Source organism: Oryx dammah, unplaced genomic scaffold (genome assembly GCF_014754425.2).
Source record: "Oryx dammah isolate SB20612 unplaced genomic scaffold, SCBI_Odam_1.1 HiC_scaffold_14, whole genome shotgun sequence".
Classification (NCBI taxonomy): Eukaryota; Metazoa; Chordata; class Mammalia; order Artiodactyla; family Bovidae; genus Oryx; species Oryx dammah.
In genome coordinates, this window is record NW_024070198.1 from 12518935 (window position 1) to 12531123 (window position 12189).

Genomic DNA, 12189 nt, shown 5'->3' on the forward strand with positions numbered 1-12189 from the left:
AAACTATTTAGTCTTTTAGGTTTAGCCTTTCAGAGCTCATTTAAACCTGCCCATTATTTTGGAAATGTTTGCTTGCATATATTCTGAAGAAGGAAATGAATGGTGGTGGGGGTTTAGTCGTTAATTCATGTCTGATGCTTGGAACCCCAGGGACTATAGCCCACCAGGCTCCTCTGTCCATGGGATTTCCCAGGCAAAAATACTGGAGTGGGTTGCCATTTCCTCCTTCAGGGGATCTTCCTTACCCAGGGATGGATCCCAGGTCTTATGCATTGCAGAGTCTTCACCCCTGAGCCACCAAGGAAACCCTAAGATATAATAAAGTTAATTAATAAAGGTGCCACGAATTTGGGAGCTGGCTATTCTTTTAAAGTTCATATGTGACTCTAGAGCTGTGCTGTCCAATATGGTGGCCACTAGTCCCATTCGGTTATTCAAATATAAGTTAATTAAATGACCACAATTTCAAATTCAGTTCCTCGGTCACAATAATCCCATTTCAAGCACTCAGTAGCCACATGTGGCCAAGGGCTACATACAGAACAGTACAGACAGAGAACATTTCTACCACAGCAGGAAGTTCTATTGGACCGTGCTAGAAAATCTAGACGTTTAAGAAGCAATACCAGATAAAATCATCTAAATGAGTTCAGCTCAATAAAGAAGATGTGAATATTCTTTTCAGTTCAGTTCAGTTCAGCCGCTCAGTCGTGTCTGATTCTTTGCGACCCCATGAACTGCAGCACGCCAGGCCTCCCTGTCCATCACCAACTCCTGGAGTCCAGCCAAACCCATGTCCATCGAGTTGATGATACCATCCAACCATCTCATCCTCTGTCGTCCCCTTCTCCTCCTGCCCCCAATCCCTCCCAGCATCAGGGTCTTTTCCAAGAATAGAATTTTACTCAACCATAAAAAAAGAATGAAATAAACCTGGAGAAGGAAATGGCAACCCACTCCAGTATTCTTGCCTGGAAAAGTCCATGGACAGAGTAGCGTGGCAGACAGTAGTCCATGGGGTTACATGACTGATCACATGTGCATGAGAGCAGAGGGAGATGGGCTGGTAGCAATAAACTGGTAGACCTAAAAAAAAAAGAAAAGAAATAAGGCCATCTGCAGCAACAATGATAAACCTAAAGATTATCATATTAAGTGAAGTAAGTCAGAAAGACAGATGTATGATACCACTTATATGTGGAATATTAAAAAGTTATTCAAATGAACTTATTTACAAAACAAAAATAGACCCACAGACATAGGAAACAAACTTTGTTGTTCATTTGCTCAGTTACGTCCAACTCTTTGTGACCCCATGGACTGCAGCACACCGGGCCTCCGGGTCCATCGCTAACTCCCGGAGCTTGCTCAAACTCGTGTCCATGAAGTAGGTGATGCCATCCAACCATCTCATCCTCTGCTGTCCCCTTCTCCTCCTGCCTTCAGTCTTTCCCAGCATCAGGGTCTTCTCTAATGAGTCATCTCTTCGCATCAGGTGGCCAAAGTATTGCAGCTTCAGCTTCAGCATCAGCCTTTCTAAAGAATATTCAGGACTGATTTCCTTTGGGATTGGCTGGTTTGATCTCCCTGGAGATCAAGGGACCCTTAAGAGACTTCTCCATTACAGCTCAAAAGCATCAATTGTTCAGTGCTAGCCTTCTTTATGGTCCAACTCTTACATCCATACCTGACTATTGGAAAAACCATAGCTTTGACTGGACAGACCTTTGTTGGCAAAGGAATGATTCTGCTTTTTAATATGCTCTCTAGGATTGTCATAGCTTTTCTTCCAAGGAGCAAGTGTCTTTTAATTTCATGGCTGCAGTCACCATCTGCAGTGATTTGGGAGTCCAAGAAAATAAAGTCTGCCACTGTTTGCATTACTTCCCCATCTATTTCCCATGAAGTGATGGGACTGGATGCCATGATCTTGATTTTTTGAATGTTGAGTTTTAAACCAGCTTTTTTACTCTCCTCTTTCACTATCATCAAGAGGCTCTTTAGTTTCTTTTTTCTTTCTGCCATAAGGGTAGTGTCTTCTGCATTATCTGAGGTTGTTGATATTTCTCCTTGCAATCTTGATTCCCGCTTGTGTTTCATGCAGCCCAGCATGTCTCATGATGTACTCGGAATATAAGTTAAATAAACAGATGGACAATATACAGCCTTGATGTACTCCTTTCTCAGTTTGGAACCATCTGTTGTTCCATGTCTGGTTCTAACTGCTGCTTCTTGACCTGCATACAGATTCCTTAGGTAAGGTGGTCTGGTATTCCCATCTCTTAAAGAATTTTCTACAGTTTGTTGTGATCCACACAGTCAAAGTCTTTGATGTAGTCAATAAAGCAGATGTTTTTCTGCAATCCTCTTGTTTTTTCTATGATCCAAGGGATGTTGGCAATTCAATCTTTGGTTCCTCTGCCTTTTCTAAATCCACCTTGAACTTCTCAATTCATGTACTATTGAAGCCTCACTTGGAAAATTTTGAGCATTACTTTGCTAGCATGTGAAATAAGTACAACTGTGCAGTAGTTTGAGCATTCTTTGGCATTGCCTTCCTTTGGGATTGGAATGAAAACTGACCTTTTCCAGTCCTGTGGCCACTGCTGAGTTTTCCATATTTGCTGGCATATTGAGTGCAGCACTTTCACAGCATCATCTTTTAGGACTTGAAATAGCTCAGCTGGAATTCCATCAGCTCTGCTAGCTTTGTTCACAGTGATGCTTCCTAAGGTCCACTTGATTTTGCACTCCAAGATGTCTGGCTATAGGTGAGGGATCACACCATCGTGGTTATCTGGGTCATTACGTTCTTTTTTTGTGTAGTTCTTCTGTGTATTCTTGCCACCTCTTCTTAATATCTTCTGCTTCTGCTAGGTCCATACTGTTTCTGTCCTTTACTGTGCCCATCTTTGCATGAAATATTCCCTTCGTATCTCTAATTTTCTTGAAGAGGTCTCTGGTCTTTCCCATTTTATTGTTTTCTCTATTTCTTTGCACTATTCACTTAGGAAGGCTTTCTTGTCTCTCCCTATTTATCTTTGGAACTCTGCGTTCCAATAGGTTCATCTTTCCTTTTCTCATTTGCTTTTCACTTCTCTTCTTTTCTCAGCTATTCGTAAGGCCTCCTCAGACAACCATTTTACCTTTATGCATTTCTTTTTTTTCCAGAATGGTTTTGATCATAGCCTCCGGTACAGTGTCATGAACCTCTGTTGATAATTCTTCAGGAACTCTATTAGATCTAATCCCTTGAATCTATTTGTCACTTCCACTGTATAATTGTAAGGGATTGGATTTAGGTCATACTTCAGTGGACTAGTGGTTTCCCCTACTTTCTTCCATTTAAGTCTGAATTTGGCAATAAGAAGTTCAATATCTGAGCCACAGTCAGCTCCCAGTCTTGTTTTTGCTGACTCTATAGAGAGTCTCCATCTTCGACTGCAAAGAATATAATCAATCTGATTTCAGTATTGAGCATCTGATGACGTTTGTGTGTAGTCTCTTGTGTTGTTGGAAGACGGTGTTTGCTATGAACAGTGCTTTCTCTTAGCAAAACTCTGTTAGCCTTTGCCCTGCTTCATTTTGTACTTCACGGCCAAACTTCCCTGTTACTCCAGGTATCTCTTGACCTCCTACTTTGCATTCCAGTCCCCATGATGAAAACAACATCTTTTTTTGGTGTTAGTTCCAGAAGGCCTTGTAGGTCTTCCTAGAACCATTCAACTTCAGCTTCTTCGGCATTAGTAGTTTGGGTATAGACTTGGATTACCTTGATACTGAATGGTTTGCCTTCAAAATGAACAGAGATCATTCTCTCCTTTTTGAGATTGCATGCAAGCACTGCATTTCAGGCCCTTTTGTTGACTATGAGGGCTACTCCATTTCTTTTAAGGGATTCTTGCCCACAGAACTAGATGTAATGGTCATCTGAATTAAATTCACCAAAAGGAAAAGGGGATGAGGAGGGATAAATTAGGATTTGTGATTAACAGATACACACTACTATATATAAAATATATAATCAAGTCCTACTGTATAGTACAAAGAACTATATTCACTATTTTGTAATAAATTAAAATAGAAAATAATCTGAAAACTGAATCATTTTGCTGTACACCTGAAACATTGTAAATCAACTATCAGCTCAGTACAGTCGCTCAGTCATGTCTGACTCTTTGTGACCCCATGAACAACAGCACGCCAGGCCACTCTGTCCATCACGAACTCCCGGACTTCACCCAAACTAACGTGGATCAAGTCGGTGATGCCATCCAGCCATCTCATCCTCTGTCGTCTCCTTCTCCTCCTGCCCCCAATCCCTCCCAGCATCAGAGTCTTTTCCAATGAGTCAACTCTTTGCATGAGGTGGCCAAAGTATTGGAGTTTCAGCCTCAGCATCAGTCCTTCCAATGAACACCCAGGACTGGTCTCCTTTAGGATGGACTGGTTGGATCTCCTTGCAGTCCAAGGGACTCTCAAGAGTCTTCTCCAACACCACAGTTCAAAAGCATCAATTCTTTGGTGCTCAGCTTTCTTCACAGCCCAACTCTCACATCCATACATGACCACTGGAAAAACCATAGCCTTGACTAGACGGACCTTAGTCCGCAAAGTAATGTCTCTGCTTTTCAATATGCTATCTAGGTTGGTCATAACTTTCCTTCCAAGGAGTAAGCATCTTTTAATTTCATGGCTGCAATCACCATCTGCAGTGATTTTGGAGCCCCCAAAAATAAAGACAGCCACTGTTTCCCCATCTATTTCCCATGAAGTGATGGGACCAGATGCCATGATCTTAGATTTCTGAATATTGAGCTTTAAGCCCACTTTTTCACTCTCCTCTTTCCCTTTCATCAAGAGGCTTTTTAGTTCCTCTTCACTTTCTGCCCATAACGGTGGTGTCATCTGCATATCTGAGGTTATTGATATTTCTCCTGGCAATCCTGATTCCAGCTTGTGCTTCCTCCAGCCCACCTCCAGCCCAGCATTTCTCATGATGTACTCTGCATAGAAATTAAATAAGCAGGGTGAAAATATACAACCTTGACATACTCCTTTTCCTATTTGGAACCAGTCTGTTGTTCCATGTCCAGTTCTAACTGTTACTTCATGACCCGCATATAGGTTTCTCAAGAGGCAGGTTAGGCGGTCTGGTATGCCCATCTCTTTCAGAATTGCCCACAGTTTATTGTGATCCACACAGTCAAAGGCTTTGGTATAGTCAATAAAGCAGAAATAGATGTTTTTCTGGAACTCTCTTGCTTTTTCCATGATCCAGCGGAGGTTGGCAATTTGATCTCTGGTTCCTCTGCCTTTTCTAAAACCAGCTTGAACATCTGAAAGTTCACAGTTCACGTACTGCTGAAGCCTGGCTTGGAGAATTTTGAGCATTTCTTCACTATTGTGTGAGATGAGTGCAATTGTGTGGTAGTTTGAGCATTCTTTGGCATTGCCTTTCTTTGGGATTGGAATGAAAACTGACCTTTTCCAGTCCTGTGGCCACTGCTGAGTTTTCCAAATTTGTTGGCATATTGAGTGCAGCACTTTCACCATCATCTTTCAGGATTTGAAATAGCTCAACTGGAATTCCATCACCTCCACTAGCTTTGTTTGTAGTGATGCTTTCTAAGGCCCACTTGACTTCACATTCCAGGATGCCTGGCTCTAGGTGAGTGATCACACCATCATGATTATCTGGGTCGTGAAGCTCTTTTTTGTGTAGTTCTTCTGTGTAGTCTTGTCACGTCTTCTTAATATCTTCTGCTTCTGTTAGGTCCATACCATTTCTGTCCTTTATCGAGCCCATCTTTGCATGAAATGTTCCCTTGGTATCTCTAATTTCCTTGAAGAGATCTCTAGTCTTTCCCATTCTGTTGTTTTCCTCGATTTCTTTGCATTGATTGCTGAGGAAGGCTTTCTTCTCTCTCCTTGCTATTCTTTGGAACTCTGCATTCAAATGGGAATATCTGTCCTTTTCTCCTTTGCTTTTCGCTTCTCTCCTTTTCACAGCTATTTGTAAGGCCTCCCCAGACAACCATTTTGCTTTGTTGCATTTCTTTTCCATGGGGATGGTCTTGATCGCTATCTCCTGTACAATGTCATGAACCTCTGTCCATAGTTCATCAGACATTGTCTTTCAGATCTAGTCCCTTAAATCTATTTCTCACTTCCACTGTAAATCATAAGGGATGTGATTTAGGTCATACCTGAATGGTCTGGTGGTTTTCCCTACTTTCTTCAATTTAAGTCTGAATTTGGCAATAAGGAGTTCATGATCTGAGTCACAGTCAGCTCCCGGTCTTGTTTTTGCTGACTGTATAGAGGTTCTCCATCTTTGGCTGCAAAGAATATAATCAATCTGATTTTGTTGTTGACCATCTGGTGATGTCCATGTATAGAATCTTCCCTTGTGTTGTTGGAAGAGGGTGTTTGCTATGACCAGTGCATTCTCTTGGCAAAACTCTATTAGCATTTGCCCTGCTTCATTCCATACTCCAAGGCCAAATTTGCTTGTTACTCTAGGTGTTTCTTGATTTCCTACTTTTGCATTCCAGTCCCCTATAATGAAAAGGACATCTTTTTTGTGTGTTAGTTCTAAAAGGTCTTGTCAGTCTTCATAGAACTGTTCAACTTCGGCTTCTTCAGTGTTACTGGTTGGGGCATATGCTTGGATCACCATGATATTGAATGGTTTGCCTTGGAAACGAACAGAGATCATTCTGTCGTTTTTGAGATTGCATCCAAGTACTGCATTTTGAACTCTTTTGTTGACCATGATGGCTACTCCATTTCTTCTAAGGGATTCCTGCCCACAGTCGTAGATATAATGGTCATCTGAGTTAAATTCACCCATTCCAGTCCATTTTAGTTCGCTGATTCCTAGAATGTCTACGTTCACTCCTGCCATCTCCTGTTTGACCACTTCCAATGTGCCTTGATTCATGGACCTAACCCTTCCAGGTTCCTATGCAATATTGCTCTTTACAGCATCAGATCTGGCTTCTATCACCAGCACACCCACAACTGGGTATTGTTTTTGCTTTGGCTCCATCCCTTCATTCTTTCTGGAGTTATTTCTCCACTGATCTCCAGTAGCATGTTGGGCACCTACTGACCTGGGGAGTTCCTCTTTCAGTATCCTATCATTTTGTCTTTTCATACTGTTCATGGGGTTCTCAAGGCAAGAATACTGAAGTGGCTTGCCATTCCCTTCTCCAGTGGACCACATTCTGTCAGACCTCTCCATCATGACCTGCCCATCTTGGGTTGCCCCATGGGCATGTCTTAGTTTCATTGAGTTAGACAAGGCTGTGGTCCATGTGATCAGACTGGCTAGTTTTCTGTGATTATGGTTTCAGTGTGTCTGCCCGCTGATGCCCTCTTGCAACACGTACTGTCTTACTTGGGTTTCTCTTACCTTGGACGTGGGGTCCAAATCAACTCTCAGTTCAGTTCAGTCGCTCAGTCGTGTCCGACTCTTTGCGACCCCATGAATCTCAGCACACCAGGCCTCCCTGCCCATCATCAACTCCCAGAGTTCACTCAGACTCACATCCATTGAGTCTACCTCAATTTAAAAAGAAAAAATTTGTGTTTCTCTTCACTTGAAGCATTTTTGTTATTCCCCTTTGGAAACTGTTTTTATAACACCTTACAAGCCACATTAACAAAAGCATCTTATTTTCCTTTATTCTGAGTTTATTGAGTGCCTCAACAGCACATGCCACATAGTATGCTACATGTGGAGATTCAAGTTGCAATTAAACATGACCCTTCTCTCTGGACTGGAACAACAGACTGGTTCCAAATAGGACAAGGAGTACATCAGGCTGTAAATTATCACTGTGCTTATTTAACTTATTTACAGAGTACATCATGAGGAACGCTGGGCTGGAGGAAGCACAAGCTGGAATCAAGATTGCTGGGAGAGATATCAATAACCTCAGATATGCAGATGACACCACCCTTATGGCAGAAAGTGAAGAGGAACTAAAAAGCCTCTTGATGAAAGTGGAGAGTGAAAAAGTGGGCTTAAAGCTCAACATTCAGAAAACTAAGATCATGGCATCCGTTCCCTTCACTTCATGGCAAATAGATGGAGAAACAGTGGGAACAGTGGCAGACTGTATTTTTAGGGAGCTCCAAAATTACTTCAGATGGTGATTGCAGCCATGAAATTAAAAGACGCTTACTCCTTGGAAGGAAAGTTATGACCAACCTAGACAGCATATTAAAAAGCAGAGACATTAGTTTGTCAACAAAGGTCCATCTAGTCAAGGCTATGGTTTTTCCAGTGGTCATGTATGGATGTGAGAGTTGGACTATAAAGAAAGCTGAGTGCCAAAGAATTGATGCTTTTGAACTGTAGTGTTGGAGAAGACTCTTGAGAGTCCCTTGGACTGCAAAGAGATCCAACCAGTCAATCCTAAAGGTAATCAACCCTGAATATTCATTGGAAGGACTGATGTTGAAGCTGAAACTCCAATATTTTGGCCACCTGATGTGAAGAACTGACTCATTGGAAAAAACCCTGATGCGGGGAAAGACTGAACGCAGAAGGGGGCGATAGACAATGAGATGGTTGGATTGCATCACTGACTCAGTGGACGTGAGTTTGAGTAAGCTCCGGGATTGAGTGATGAACAGGGAACCCTGGCGTGCTGCAGTCCATGGGGTTGCAAAGAGTCAGACACGACTGTGTGACTGAACTGAACCAAACTTTCAGAACTTACTTGGCTACTGTTCACTAGATTAGTACCACTGTATACAATTACAGTAGAATGTTACCTATAATTCAGATCTTTTAATTACCTTGTAGTTTTGTCTTTGCTTTCATAGAAATAACCCGTTCTCTAAGTTCCCCACCCCACCCCCAAACTCTTATACCCCACAGGTATGATGAATCAGCTCACGTTTTCCATCTGGACTTAGGAAGGTGAAATGTTTTTCCTGCTTCACTCCCAAGTTGTCGTGGGCTAACGAGTTTGAACTTGGATGCCACCACTGTTGTACTTTTTGTTAACATTTGGCAGAGTTGAAAAGCATCTTTTCCACACTTCTGTACAGAGCAACCGGAATGCTCTGTGTGTCCTCTACCACAACCTCTCAGCCCTACCCGGGCCTTCAGAAGTGCCTTGGTGCCTTGGTGGCGGTTAGGACTCTGCTCCCCCAGCCCACCGGAGTCATCACTCTGCAGCATTCCAGAAGTCCCTCTCCCACTCTCCATTCAGGAGCACATGTGGATGATGAAAGGATAGGGTGGTGTATGGAGAACAATGTATTTAACAGGAAGTAAAAGAAAACATCAATGAATTACCTCTTTTTTTGCAGGGGGTGGGTGGGGGGGAGAATGTAACTTCCAGGTGAATTAATCAGCATACTTGTTTAGAAGTAGATAATCTATTCTGGCACAGTAGCAGAAATTAAAATTTCTGATTTGCCTTGTTTTGCCAATATTGAAGCATTTGTTCTATTGAATGTGAGTACATGTACAGACAAACTTCTATTTAGTCTCACACATGAAAAGAGAAAGCATAAGGCCTGTAATTCAACTGGTTTCTCTTCCAAGCATTTTAATCACAAAGTACTAAATCTAGTTTTAAAGGATAGCAAAAGATACAGCTGTTCATTCTATCCAAGAGGGATTGTTTCTAGGTCCCCATGGATACCAAAGTCCAAGGATCCTCAAGTCCCTTGTGAAATGGCATAGTATTTGCATTTAACCTACACATATGGTCCCATGTACTTTAAATTGTCTCTAGGTTACTTATAATACCTAATACAATGTAAATGCTATATAAACATTTGGTGGCAAATTCAAGTTTTGCTTTATGGAACTTCCTAAAAAAATTTCTTTTGAGTATTTTCGATACACAGAGGCTGAGCTTGTGGATATGGAGGGCAGATTTTGTTATTTTCCCCTAGTATTTGTTCTGTTAGCAGCCATGAAATTAAAAGAAGCTTGCTCCTTGGAAGGAAAGCTATGACAAACCTAGACAGTGTATTTAAAAGCAGAAACATCACTTTGCCAACTAAGACCCATATAGTTAAGGCTATGGTTTTTCCAGTAGTCATGTATGGATGTGAGAGTTGGATCATACAGAAAGCTGAGTGCCCAAGAAGAACTGATGCTTTTGAATTGTGTTGGAGAAGACTCTTGAGAGTCCCTTGGACTGCAAGGAAATCAATCCCAAATATTCACTGGAAGGACTGATGCTGAAGCTGAAACTCCAATACTTTGGTCACCAGATGCGAAGAGCCGACTCACTGGCTAACCATCAAAAGATCCTGATGCTGGGAAAGATTGAGGGCAGAAGGGGACAAGAGAGGATGAGATGGTTAGATAGCATCACTGACTCAATGTACATGAATTAGAAGAAACTCTGGGAGATAGTGAAGGACAAGGAGTCTGGCCTGCCTCAGTCCATGAGGCTGCAAAGAGTCAGACTTAGCAACTGAACAATAATTTGTTCTATCAATATAGCTTGGCAGCATAGACTGTCTTGAGCTGCAGTTAAAGCCTTCCATTTATAATATTTTGGTTGCTGCTGTAAGACCTGCTAAAAGTAGGAAATAATTATATATTTCTCCTATAGGGTGAATATTTCATAGGTTTGAGAAGAAATGAAAATCCTAAAAAAGAATTCAAGAAAAATAGGAGAATGTGGCAAAGTAATGTGTGTCCACGTCATTTTCCCTCCAAGACTAATTAGCACTGAAATACTTTTTGCCAACTATAGGCACTTCAAACCTTTTTGCTAATTAACATTTAAACAGGTGATGACAGCAACTATATTAGAACTAGAAAGCCCTTCTATAAATGAAAGTCGGAATTTATAATATAGAAGGCAATCCTGAATACTAATTATTATAGTCATTACATGATTTACTTCAGATCTGTTTGTTACAAATTCTGGGTTTGAAGGAAAAAACATGCAACCTCGTTTCATGGTGCACTGTAACTAGTACTCAGTTATGCTAATAATTCTGAATTATGTAAAATAACAGATAACCCAAACATCCTCCCAAACAAGTTTCAGAGATATTTTTAGTTATTTGGATCTGGGTACCCGTGATTTGAAAATTCACTCATCAAGTAAAATAAAGCTGCTACCGAGAGCTGTGGAGATGTGACTGTCAAGAATTCCCTGTTTTTAATAGACGATGCAGCACATTCTTACTCTCTCCTTTCCCTTAGATCAGCAGGTGTCTCCGCAGCTCCAGTAGACTGAGAAAAGGAAAAGGAGGGGGCGGAAAGGAAAGGAAATGTCTGTGTGGCTTGGTCGTGGGGGTGGGGATGGGGGATGGTTTAATATCAGGATTAAAAGCTTTCCTCTTCACTTTTAAAGTTCCCACCCCTATTAACGATCTGACATCAAGGATTATGCAGCGGAGTTTGGGTCTGTCCATCTGCAACTTATAAAAGGAAACGAACAAGGAAGGGATAGGAGGCAGCAAAGAGATGCGGGGAGAGAGCGAGATGTAGGCGCGTGGGGACTGGAAGGGAGAGGCGGATTTGGCAGTCCAAGTAGGGACGGGAAGAACAGGAATGGAAAGTGTGGCCTGGCCGTCCCGCCCTGCGGCGGGGAAGGTGGAGCCCACGGCGTCTCACTTCCCCTCTCCCACCTCAGCCTTTTCTTTTGTAGACGGGGGCTCTTGGGGCATCTACAAAGGGTCGGTCGACTATTGTCTGCTGAGGACGCCCAGGCTCGAGACCTCGCTCTTGGGGCAAGCGGGCGGGCGGGCAGGGGTGGCAGGGACGAGCAGCGGCCCGAAGGCGACGGTTTTGCAGGCGCTGGAGAGGAAAAATCCCCCCGCGGGTCTAGGCGCCCCAAGTCAGGGCCGTCCGTGCAGAGGAGGCTGCGCGCTCGCCCCGCCCCACGGAAGCCATTCGGGAACGCTCTATCCCCGCGCGACCTTTGCTGGCTTCGCCGCGTCCCCCAGAGTACCGACTCTCTAGTCCCGACCCCCTCCTCGCCGGTTCGGGCGACGGTCGGCAAACAACATGGCGGCCCGGCTGCGGCGCCTCCTCTCCAGGCCCCCGGGGTTGGCGAGGGTGGCAGCGGCCAGCGCCCAGGACCCGCTCCCCGCGAGCCGCGCCGGGGGCGGGGAGGGGGCGACAGAGGCGAGGAGCCGGCGGGAGCCGCGGGCTGGCGGGCCCCGCGAGCGGGGGCGGCGGCGGGGGCG